Below are 12236 nucleotides of genomic sequence, written 5' to 3'. Positions count from 1 at the left end.
TAAATGTGCCTTTGTCATGAATACTTACAGACGTTCCAAGATATACATCTGAATTGTCAAAGTGTAACTGCACAGCTTCTCTGATGTGTGACATTATTAGTGAAATAAAGAACTTTCAGTTTTTTATGGATAGGCCTTAAATATTGACACTGCAAGACTAAATTAGTTGTGATGCTGCAAAAATTTTTCCTTCATCTACTGTTTTTCTAAGATGTGTTGTTTATCAACAAGAGACAATCAGCTGCATGAGAATCTCTGCAGACATTCCTATTTACATGTTCCAAACCTGTCTCTTCATGTTTCATTATTTAGGTCTGATGTCTAGTTAGCTCTTATCAAAACTAATACTATCTGAAGTACCAGGCTTCCGGTAGTCACACAACCAACATAAAAATTTCAGTCTGACTAATGTTATTAAAGACACTATCTCTTTAAACCTGGGCTTTGTTTCAGTGTCTAGATAAATTATATCTTGGAAATTCATTTCAGTGAATGACTCACTGCTGTTTCAATGGATGAAATACATCTGCAATTATATTCTGCACATTTTTAAATTTTAAAAATAATAAAAATACAAGTGTTTAGGTTAAAGCTTTGGTACCATTCTTATTATATCTTGATGCTACTAAGGCAGAAAGATCTACTGTATGGCTGGTTTTGTATTGTTGGAATAGTACAGTAAGGTAAAATGTTTTATAAGACAAACACCTAGATGAGATTTTAATAAACTATTTTATCATCTATTTGTGGCAAAATTTGAATGTGTCAGGCACATAAGTAATTTAATTTTAGTTCCTACTAACTAGTAAAAGAAGCTAGTGTTCCTTGAAATCTAGGTTTAGTTACACAGAATAAAACATTTTTTCCTCTATTTTTTCTGCTCTTTCATTTATTGTATTCTGAGTATATCATGGTTGAATTCATTTCATGTTCTAAGTGCTGAAATGCTGAAATTGAATCTGAAATTTATAGTTTCAAGATACTGTAATTTATAATCTTTAAAATTCATAAAATAGTTGAGAGAGGAATCTCACAAAATTATTTAGGGGCCCATGATCACGATCGGTTTATAATTGCAATATTCTTTAATGTTATATATACAATACACTGCAATAATTAGATTTTTTCAACTTTTCAGTGTTGTTTACATCAGAAACTTTTACAGCAACATTTCTTGTGTAGTCAATTTTTTTTTTATTCCAAGCTTGTTTATATTATAAAGTTGTGTAAAATTGATCATATTACTTTTATCTCTTCATTTGGAAAGCACTGTTTGTTTTAAATTAATGAAAATTACACATATTTCAGTCTTTCTGTAGAAGACTACTTTTGAAAGCATATTCTCATTTACTTGTTTCAAAAAGAGAAATGTCTTGGATCCTTTTCAACAGAGCCCAACAAAGTGAAGTGGTATTTTCTGGCATATGAAGGATGCCTGTGAGTTTTTGAGACACTGAAGCTGTAACCAAACTTGAAGAAGACAATGATGGCAATGAGCTTCTGTCCAGAGTTAATCAGCTGCAGAATTTGTAAACTGCGTATGTGTCAAAGTTGAAAATGTTAGCACTCTGATAGAAGCTTGAAAAGGTTAGAGCTGATAAAAGCCATCAGCAGTTAAAGAAGGTGATTTATGGGAATGTAATGACACAAAATGCCTCATTTATCACTCATATATAGATAGGTTAAGGTTTCTGTGTCATACTTTAAAAACTTGACCACTTAGAATTGTCAAAATAGGTACTTAATTGCCCATCATACATTTCAGTTCAAATTTCCTTTGCTCGATTTCGGTGATTTTACTGTTTTGCTTCTCATATGGTTCTTTTTAAAGTAATTCATATTTCATATTTATTTCATATTTGTTTCAAATGGTATGCTCAGTGCTCTGTTAGAACTTTTATTAGGTAAAGCTGTTGATTTGAATGCTATCCAAATCTATTGTTGATTTACTATTTCATTCAGCCTAACTGTAAGGAAAATAACTGAAGGTTTTGTTTTCTTCTGTTCTATACCACTAATTCTCATCAAGAGTTTACAGCTTTCTAATTCAACCCTTACATTTCCTCTTCAAACTGAAATACGAGATTTAAAAGTGAATCCATCAACTGGTTTCCAGTTCCAGTCACTTAAGTTACTGTTTATCTCCATGCAAATTAAATTTAATCCAACACTACCAGTACTGTTAAATGATCCTAAAACAAAATAAAAATGTTAAGAAAAATGCACAGTAGTATGCTATCCTTTTACTGACTTGATGTGCGGATAGCAGCAAGCAAATCCCATAGATTTGAGACTGACTAGTTTTAACTGTCCCCAATTTCATCATAGTGCTGTAGAATAAGTAAATACAAACATATATAAGTATTCATTAAGGTTATCTATAAGGCAATATTTGCAAAATAAAGCAACTACTCTAAAGACATTGTAATAATAGTAAAATACAGGTTCAACTGCCAAAAGCTATTTTGATAATAAAGTTTCTAAAGATTTATTTTTCTTTACCTACTTAATCTTTTTAAACTATTTCATCCTCCTGTTTCCAGATCTTACACAGAAAATTCTGAACAGAACAATTTTAATTTTTAATAACAAAAAACTTACCTTTTTGTTAGCTTTCACAATTTATGGCCCCAGTTATATAGCATTCTGTTTGTTCAGCGATGACCTTCCAGGTTCGATTTAAAAAGAAGTCGGAAGCATTTGTCATGTCTGCTCGATCTTGTCCAGAGGTACCTATTGTAATTATAAAGGACTAATAAGGTTGTTTATAATATAACAGTCTGACAACCCTAAAAAATCTTCTGGAGAGCAACTTCCTTTTTTTTTTTAGTTTTGTCTTTCTTAAGATAAAAAAACCTCCCTTCTTGCTCTATGTTGCACTGCAGCTTTTTAAATTAAGATGAGAATGCATAAAGAATTTAAGCCTTGAAAAACTTAACTTAGTTTTAAAAGACAAGCTGTATAATTTTCTCATTTGTAATGTCTTTTTGGAAATACTCAGTACTAATGTGTACTAGAGTTGCACCCTATATTTAATTGGTGTATATAGAAGTCATGATGATGTACTTAGAAGCCCTGAATTCCTTTCACCATGTAACAAAAGAAACTCACTTATTACTGTGTTGCAAAAATACATGTTACATTAATATGATGATCTCTGTTTCTTAGGAAAAAAATCCAAATTAAGACAATCCTATTTATTCTGTTATAAACATTATTTAACATACTGCTCTAAGTGGGTGTTATTATAGTGGTATTTCTCATTATATGTCAGGTTTTTTGCAATAGACTTATGATCATTTTTCCCTTCTTATGCCTTTGTCCTGCTTCCTCTTTCCTTTTTCCTCCCCCATTTCAGCATCATCCAGCAATACTACTTTTTTTATAGACATCTATATAAGGTAAACAAAAACCCAATGGAATTTGAATGTTTGACAGAAATGTTTACCTCTCTTGTATGGAATCTAACAACACTGGAGTATTGTCAGGCTACCATACATCATTTAAATACCCTTAGACAGCAAAGGAAAAAATCTTGACAATTCAGTAATCTCATCATGTGATTTCAAGAAGGCTTTTTTTCATATCTACAATTGAGACAAATTTATGTTGTGTGTATTTATGGTTGTTAAACTCAAAATTGTCTCATTTCATTAATTTTTAACATTGTGCTCTCTTAATGACTATGAAGAAATGTATTAAAATGCCTTAATTATAGGGCTAGAAGAAGAGAAAGCACAAGTCTTTTTAGCATATGATCTTTCAATTGCTCACTAAAGGATAAAGAGGGCATTCAAGCGTGGTTTAGATAACTGTCAGCAATAATAAAATGCGAGGTAGTTTGTAGAGCCTTTCAAGACCTTTTGGGGAAGTAGATTTAATTAAAAAAACAATAAAATGGACTTTTCATTTCAAAGAAATCCAAAATGTTATAAAATTTCAGGATGCTTCTGGATTAAGAGTAATATATGTTTCCAAGGATAAGGAAAAATAACTGAAAATACTCTGCAGACCACAAAGCAGTGATAGCTTTATTTTGTGTGTGTAAATGTAAGTCCTTCAGCTTTTAAAACGCAGACTGTAAATAGCACATTAGAGATATTTCATGTTTTCTGTACTGTGTGATTTTACTTGTTTGGATTCCTTCAGTTTTAGCTTTTAACGAGGATGGTTTTTAAAAAACATAAAAGGTAAACGTTTAGCTTCTTAATGTAAAATTATGTTCTCAGAAACATATCCTCAGAAAAATACAATTCCTATATTGGCAAAAGTTCAGTTGCTATTTCAGATTCTGTAGGTTTCCCTTCATCATAGTTGCCTGTCTTATATACTGTGGAAATACATTTTGACATATAGTTCTGACTTCTGCTTTTTTTTCTTCTCACAGATTCAAAAATCACATTTGCTTGTAATATTTTTGGCTGTGTGGTGTGTTGAAAAGTTTATTCAAGCACTTACTCTGCATTATGAAGTTTTACCACTTCTGGCAAACTAGAAGCAACTTAACTTACACGTGATCAGCGCTGGTTTATAAACAACATTGACTGCTGTCTTTTTGAAATTTTTGCACCTTTGCTGTGCAAAAGCCTTGTGCTTTCCTGAGAAAATTTTTGTTAGTTTTTTTTCTCTCTCACTCTCGTACATACACTTTAATAGGTTTTAACCAGTTTGTTTGTTGTAGCTAAGTACCAAACAAATCTGTGTGAAAGGTGTCTTTGTGTAGCAAGGTGTTCTACAGATAAATCAGCTTCACCAAAGTGCATTTTCAGCAAATGCTAAAACTCTATCAGTTTTTTTAGTTACAATTACTGATCCGAGTACATTATAAAACTTGCTCATAATGAAAATGTGACTTCAATATTTAGGGTCTTCTTATAAATTTAATTTGGATAAATTTAATTTGGATTGTTAATTCATATCAGTGTTCACTTTGTAACTGACTGATCGTGAAAATGGAAAACATCCCTGTTCTTAGAGTTGGTGGTTTTTCTTTTAGGAAAAGTAAGGGTTTTTCTTCTGCTTGCTCACATACCTTGAACTGGAGCACAAATGGATAGCAGGGCCCCTGTAAAAAACACTAGACATATGAGAAAGATGGCTAAAAATGTACAAATGTCTGGCAAATGTTGTGTACAAAAATGCCTCTGTTTTCTTCATTGCTGGTTATTTCTGTTTTTTTCCATTCATCTCTCCTGATGTGGTAGGACTCCTCAGTATGATAATGTTTCTGTAGAATATACTCTACTATCTGAATATATATACTACATTCTCTAATCTGAAACTGATGGGCTTCTGCAGAATAATTAGTTTTGATCACTTCTGTTGGGCCTGTAAATCAGTAGAAGCTCAGGACAAATGTAGAGTCTGCTTCCTTTGCTTTTTGCTAGTGGTAATGTTGTCTGCTTACCAAAGTTTTGTGTGGTTGGGGTTTTATAACATTATTGCCATGACTCATACAGAGATGGCTGTTTTTCTGTAGTAGCTTCTGTAAACTTTGGTAGACACACTAAGCTCTTACTGAGTAAAACTTATTGTCACACAGTAGTGTTTATTTCTTTTGTTAAAAATCACATTTCCTGTATTTAAAGACCTCTTCTTACTGCTAACACTTTATTAAAAGAAGTAAACTTTCTGTATCATTCCACTACATCCAAATGCAACATTCAAGAGAGGAGTATGCATGAGTGGAGGGATGAAAGCTTAATCTTCTTGCTGGGGAAACTCTAGCTCCTTGTGTATTTGCCCAATAGTTAGCATGCCTAGCCTCAGTACAAGCTGAGAGTTTCATGATGCATGTAGTAAAATGGTCAAGATAGAATAATGGTCTTCATTTGTATTGTTATGCATAATGATTCTTAGTAACTGATTCTCAGGCATGTGCCTCCAGACAATGGACAGGGTAAGCTATAACAGCTGTAAATGTAGCTTTGAATCTGTTCCATTGTTGATTTCATTTGTACTCTCAAGCAAATTACTTGTTGCTTCTGTATTTAAAATTCACCACCTGTAAAAGCCTGATATTGCATAAAAATATTGCAAGGTTAAACTGGTTTTCTTAAAACTCAAGGTAAAAGACACTACAGATAGAGACATAAAAATATGCTCTGTTATGAAAAATGTATTTTCTTGTAGCAAAAGTGTAAACCTAAGCACAGACTTTCTCATAACTTTAATTTTCTTAGCACCATTTATGGGTTATCAAGGAAGAGAAAAAGAATCCAGAAATACTATCTGTGCTTTGGCATAAAGCATTATAAAAACAACATAAAGTTCCAGGTATTTTTTCGCTAGTGTTAAGGAGGTAAAGGATAGGATTCTCGGAAAAACACAAATCATGTCAAACTACCACTCAAATCTTCTCTGCAAAATGTCCAGGGGTACAAGTTTAGAGAGACCAGTCTGTGTTCTCACTACTAAGAAGACTTCCCCATTTGTAGAAGCTCACATTACTGTCTCTTGTGTCCTGTGTTTTTCTGCTCCTTCTCTGTATAATTGTCGTGTACAGCTCTGAAAATTAATACCCATGCTTGTAGATTTTTAAAAAATTTAATCGCCACAAGACCAATGAGATGTAATAGCACTACACCCCTTAACCTGCTGAGCCTCTGCTCTCTCCTGGGCTTGAATAGACCTCAAATTTAGCCTGGGTCTCTGGAATTGGCATGGTGGGAGAATCCCCTTCATGTGTAAATCTCAGGAAAATGTCTGCACCGTAAGGTAGATCTTACCTCAGAGTGCGCATATATATATATGTCTGAATTACATAAATGCAACTGAAATATGAAGTATAAATATAATTTAATCTTAGAATAGTCCTTTTTGTTCATATCAATGTGCATATAGTTAATATTTGAACTAACAATAGTTCAAAATTGTGCCTTGCTGTTGATGTATTTCTTGTATCTCATCTACAGTATTCTCTCCCTGGTTTTACTATGATACACAAGTGTGTCTGAACTGAAATTAGATAAGTTGACGTTTTTTAAGAATGAAAAATATTAAGTCTGTTGTTAGTTGCAGAGAAGACAAACAAAAGATGTTATCATGGAATGTTGTTTTATCTATGAAGAAGTACATTGTGCTGCATGGGTCTTTTCTATGACATGAGGTAATTTGTGTATAACGTTGCTTTCAGTAGTTCACAATGTTTGTTTTAGAGTATTAGTCAGATTAGTCAGATTTTATTAGAGCCCATTGAGTTTTGCATAATTAAAATTGTAGCAATAGCTAAATGCTATGAAATATGGAATGCAGAATCTTTGCTTTGCTGAATGTTCTCCAGGGTTTCAATGAAGGAGCAGGGAGAAGTGGGAGAAGCTTGAAAGTCAAGTCTGGCGCTTAAAAATTTTTAAATTTTATTTAGATCTGTATTGACCTTTTCATTAAATATAAAAGTTAAGCATAATCGATTTTTCTGTTATATTGGTCTCATGCAGCAACAATAATATTAAGTGCAGAGATTCTGCAGTAGTTGTTCATTTTAAAGTGCAAAGTTGTAGGATTGCAGTTATGTGTCACTGTGGACTGGTTTCAGTACACCTGCAAGTTAAATGTTTCAGATATATTGGAAGAAAAGTTGTTTACTAAGTTGTTTATTCTCTAAATGATACCAAATGCATACAACTGAAAAAAATTACCATCACATTTCTGCATCATGTGGCCATCATGGGCATCTACAGTAAATCCACATATTTTTTTATAGTAGAATTAATCTAACCAGCAGAGATCTAAGTCTTTTTGAAATCAGTTGAAAAATTTGTACTATCTTCAGTGCAAGTAAAAGTAAAGCTGCTATCAGTACTAGTTTTGATCTGTGTAATGATTTGGTCTTTTGAATTAAGTGACTAGATAAAGTATAAGATGGATGATTGTACTGAGAGTAAGTTCTAGCAAATCCAAAGAAGGGCCTTGAAGATGAAGAAGGGATTGGAGTATCTTTCATATGAAGAGAGGCTGTGAGACCTCCAGCTGTTTAGTGTGGAGAAGAGCAAGATCAGGGAGGACCTTTTTAATATCTGTAAATATCTGAAGGGAAGAAATGAAAATATGGAAGCCAGGATTTTCTCCATGGTGCCCAGTGAGGGGATAGGAGGTAATGGACACAGATTGAGATACAGGAAAATTTACTGACATGTAAGAAAAATAATTTTTCATTGTGTGAGACTGAAGCAGTCTCTTCGGAGAGGTTGTGCAGTCTCCATCCCTGGAGCTATTCAAAACCCTACTGGATAAAGCCCTGAGCAACCTTGCCTGTCTATCAGGACTAGACGACCTTTAAAGATCCTTTTATACCCTTTTTGCTTCTATGTTATTTTATTTATCATTATTTTTATCTGTATTACTTTTTTTTTTTTTGAAGTTGCAGAGTAATCAATGTTGAAGTAAGTGGGAGAAAGGGTAATCTAGAGAGCTTTATTTCAGTAGACTGGTGGTTTTACATTTAATGTTAGTTTAACTAGATTTAAAAAATCTCTCTTAAGTTTTAAGGATGAAAGAGAAAACTAGGCTAAAGAAAATTAGGAAGATATTTTATCTACCTATAAATGTTCTTCTGAAATCTAACAATAAGCACTAAACATCAATGCAATACCAAAAACTAAAATAATAACTTAAACAGTAGGAACATTATGAAGAAATAATGTAAGGAAAGTAGTAAGAGGGAGGTATTTATGAGCCCTATTGGTCTGGAGTTTGGGGATCAGTTCACAGAAGAGTACACAAATGTAGACTTACAAAGTTAGCCGACAGATCATAATATGTTAAAGGTTGTAATCTTTTGAAAGAAGTTGGTTGGCTTTCCTGTTGGCCCTCCTATCAACTTTAACCTCCAACCTTCTCCGGCATGTATCACTACAAATAAAACTGCTGAGGTTTGACAAGAGGATATAAAGTCACTAGGCCATCGCACAGAAATCTCTACATGATTTTCTTTAACCTAAAGCTTAAATGAACACTGTTTAAAGTCAGGAGTTTTAATAAGAAGTCATAAACATTCACTCATATCACTTTAGTTTTAATAATTACTGTTTTAACAGAGAAGAGAAGAAATATACATAGTAAATTATGTTTGACAACTGGAATTTTGTGGTTTCATTATTGGTTGTCTTTAACTATTATGTGAATTGCTGTTCTTAATTTTAATGTATACCTTTTCCTGCAAGCTGCATATGATATCGATATAAACATGGCATTTCTTTACAGTGTTATAAATGAATTTTTAGCTCTTGATTAAGGCAAACCAGATGACAAAAACAACTTGTGTTTGTATTTACCAATAATAATAATAATAAAATAATAATAATAATAATATATATGTATTGCAAGAGTAATAATCTTTATATCTGTAGTCACGTATTACAATTTTGGCTTTTCTTTGTCTGTAGTATTTTGTGTGATTTCGCTCAAACCCTTTTAACAATCTAGGCATTTTGCAGACCATAGCTACGAAGAGTTTTTGATAATTATTCCATTCCTGCAAGCTGTCTGTAGTGTTTTCATTTTGCCAGAGCTTCCATCCACAGTATTAGTATGTCATAGAATCACTCAGTGGGTGTAATTGATACATACCGTCACTAATGGTATTAATTCTTGTGGATTCCCTATTCTTATAAGCATCTGATCTCTGAACAGAGACTGCACCTTACTTAAACTGTATTCCGATCCTAAAATTATATTTCTTCCAGTTTGAAAGGATACCAATTCAAAGTTAGGTTTTCTGTCTTGTAATCTGTTATTTGCATGACAAATTTTATGGTGATGTATAATTCTCTTCATGCTTTTTGTTGCTTGTAGATTGTCATCTTTTTCACTTACAAATATGTTTTTTTCAGAGCATTTATTTTAAGGGCTGTAAAAGCATTCTCTTCCTTCTGAAGTCCTTTCTTTCTGTGCCCAAGTTTTGTTCCTTGTATGAGCCGTTTCTATGTTCATCTCTTTGTCAAAGTCCACTTTCCATGATTAGGAAAGTACCGCTCTGTATTTGATGACATACGTACATATTCCATCCTTGGTTATGCTTTCTATGGCTTTTCAGATTTCCTTCACAAACATAACCAGCAGATACTGGGCAGCACATTTTTTTTCTTTCCCTAAATAAATTGTGGTGAACTATTCAATCCCACATCTTGCCATTCTGATGATTCCACCTTGCTAAAACATTTAATTAGTTTTCTTCTTTAGTTTATTGAATATACGCTTACTACATAAATGCTTTGCTGTTGTAGATGCACTGTGCTATTGTCTGTTATCTGGGCTTGTGTTTTTCTTCTGCACTTGGACTATAACTAAAGTGGTCCATAGAAGGTAGCTAAGGAAAACAAGCATTTTGTATGTCAGTTTACATTCATTATCTATATAGGAATATAGTATATATGGGAAACCTGCAAAAGACAAATACTGATCTATACGCTTGTCCTGGTGGAATGTGTAGCAAACTTCACATAGATTTCTGGTGCTGCCTGTATCCAGCAGTGCATGCTGTTTATCAAACCATACAGTATGTATATTTTGGAATTTAGATATTCCTGGAAGATTGAAGACTGATTGAATAGAGTTAAGGGGAAGCTTTTAAAAAGCTTAATATAGTTAGTTATTTCTCTCTCCCAGTAGGATTTTAGATTACATGAGTTAATATAATATCAAGAGGAGGATAACTTAACTGAAAATACATTGTGAGTGAATTTGGTAACACTATGCCTTTCTCCCTGTGAGAATCTTCACCTATTACTTGTATTTTCCTGTGCAATTGAGAAAAATCAGCATGATGTCAGTCTATTTCCCTTAACATTTAATGCCCATCATCTTCAAAAAGTGAGGCAGGAAGCTGACTAGTGCTACTGTTTGAGGAGAAAGGTCAGGTCTGCTAGCAATGGAGTTAAAATATTAATACATTACAGCAAAAAATGTTGGCTTACTTTCCTCTTTGAGTCCACCTATTTTACATACAGAAACCAGCAAACCCAGACTTTTAAAAAGTAGCTTTCGGGAATTAAAGTTTTAGCTGGTGCTAGCAGAGATTTCTGATGCTTCTCATGTAAACAGTGTCAGCTACCACATTACTTATCAAAGCACATAGCAAAGTGTCTTCTGCTTCTGTAAAGTTACAGGGACACCAACATCTACCATGGTTCTGTGAAGGGATTGCCTGTTGTATTAAGCTGTGATGCTTTCTCACTGGTAACTGCTGTCTGGACACTTTCAGTGTAAGAATGTATTTGCAGTGGGAAAATTACTACAATCTCACCCTACATGAAGTTATGGCTTCAGGATCATCCTCAAGTGATGTATATAGAAGTAGCAGAACCAAAATATGAGTATAAAGTTATTAATTGAGGAGTTATTGAGATACCATGTGATATCCATAGGAGATGTTTTGAGAGCTTTGTAATGGGCACAGTAGCAATGATTAGAAGAAGGAATGCTGATCCCTTCATGCATGAAATAGTTTATCCCACTATGGAGCACAGGAAACTAATAAAGCTTCTGTGGACCAAAGCCGTAGAAGCTTAAATTGACCAGATTAAGACATTTTCTTGAAATGCTTGCCTTTTTTTTTTCATTTTGTTTTGCATGACTTAGGAATGCGGATCAGAAGAAGCAAAGAGTAAAAAGAGTAATCTCAGTTACTCATCGCAGTAGATAATTATCCTTGCCTTTGAAAAAAATGCAATCTTTTAACAGTTTAAAAATATAAAAGCAGTTAGTGTTTTTTTCAGCTTTTACAGTGAATTTTAGTGATTCAAGGATGTTTGTGATCCAAGAAATGTGAGCATAATTTAGTCTGGTAGAGATTAGAAACCTGGAAATAGGTAAGTGGAACATAAAGGCAGCTATTGCACATATGTCTTGATAAGGTCTGTAAATGTTTCTACATGAAACACACACACGAGGGTCGCAAATTTTCTTATTTTTAAAATGTTTTATACCATTTCCATCTACTCTTTTCTGGAAATGCAGCTCTGTATTTCCCTATCAAAAAAACTTTCAACAAAAATAAATGCTGTAAATATATCTTGGAATACTAGACAATATATAAACACTTCTCACATTTCTTTATGTATGCTATGTATTTTTTCTTTCAAACCATAGTTGTGAACATTGACTCTGTAAATCTTATTCTATGCTGTTTGTATGAGAATGAAAAAAAAATATGCCGTATAATTTAAAACTTCACCATTTAGTTGCTGATATTTTCCACTGGATGTGAATACCAAGTTGAAAGTTCAAAGGAGGTAGCT

General features: G+C 33.1%; 1 protein-coding gene and 1 long non-coding RNA gene across 3 annotated transcripts in view; one reads left to right on the top strand and one right to left on the bottom strand.

Moving 5' to 3' along the window:
- CDIN1 (CDAN1 interacting nuclease 1) overlaps positions 1 to 12236 on the top strand; it is a 121581-nt gene that overhangs the window by 72463 nt on the left and 36882 nt on the right. The gene's annotated exons all lie outside the window — the stretch shown is intronic.
- Positions 1 to 12236, bottom strand: part of LOC148223335 (uncharacterized) — a 75987-nt gene that overhangs the window by 35997 nt on the left and 27754 nt on the right. The window contains exon 2 of one of the 2 annotated variants that reach the window (XR_015804504.1): positions 2602 to 2733. This is a non-coding gene — a long non-coding RNA (uncharacterized LOC148223335). Of the gene's footprint in view, positions 1 to 2601; positions 6174 to 12236 lie in introns of those variants that run through there. The other variant, XR_015804503.1, reaches the window with a different exon arrangement.

Source organism: Sturnus vulgaris, chromosome 6 (assembly GCF_052056855.1).
Source record: "Sturnus vulgaris isolate bStuVul1 chromosome 6, bStuVul1.hap1, whole genome shotgun sequence".
Classification (NCBI taxonomy): Eukaryota; Metazoa; Chordata; class Aves; order Passeriformes; family Sturnidae; genus Sturnus; species Sturnus vulgaris.
This window is presented reverse-complemented; position numbering and strand designations above follow the sequence as displayed.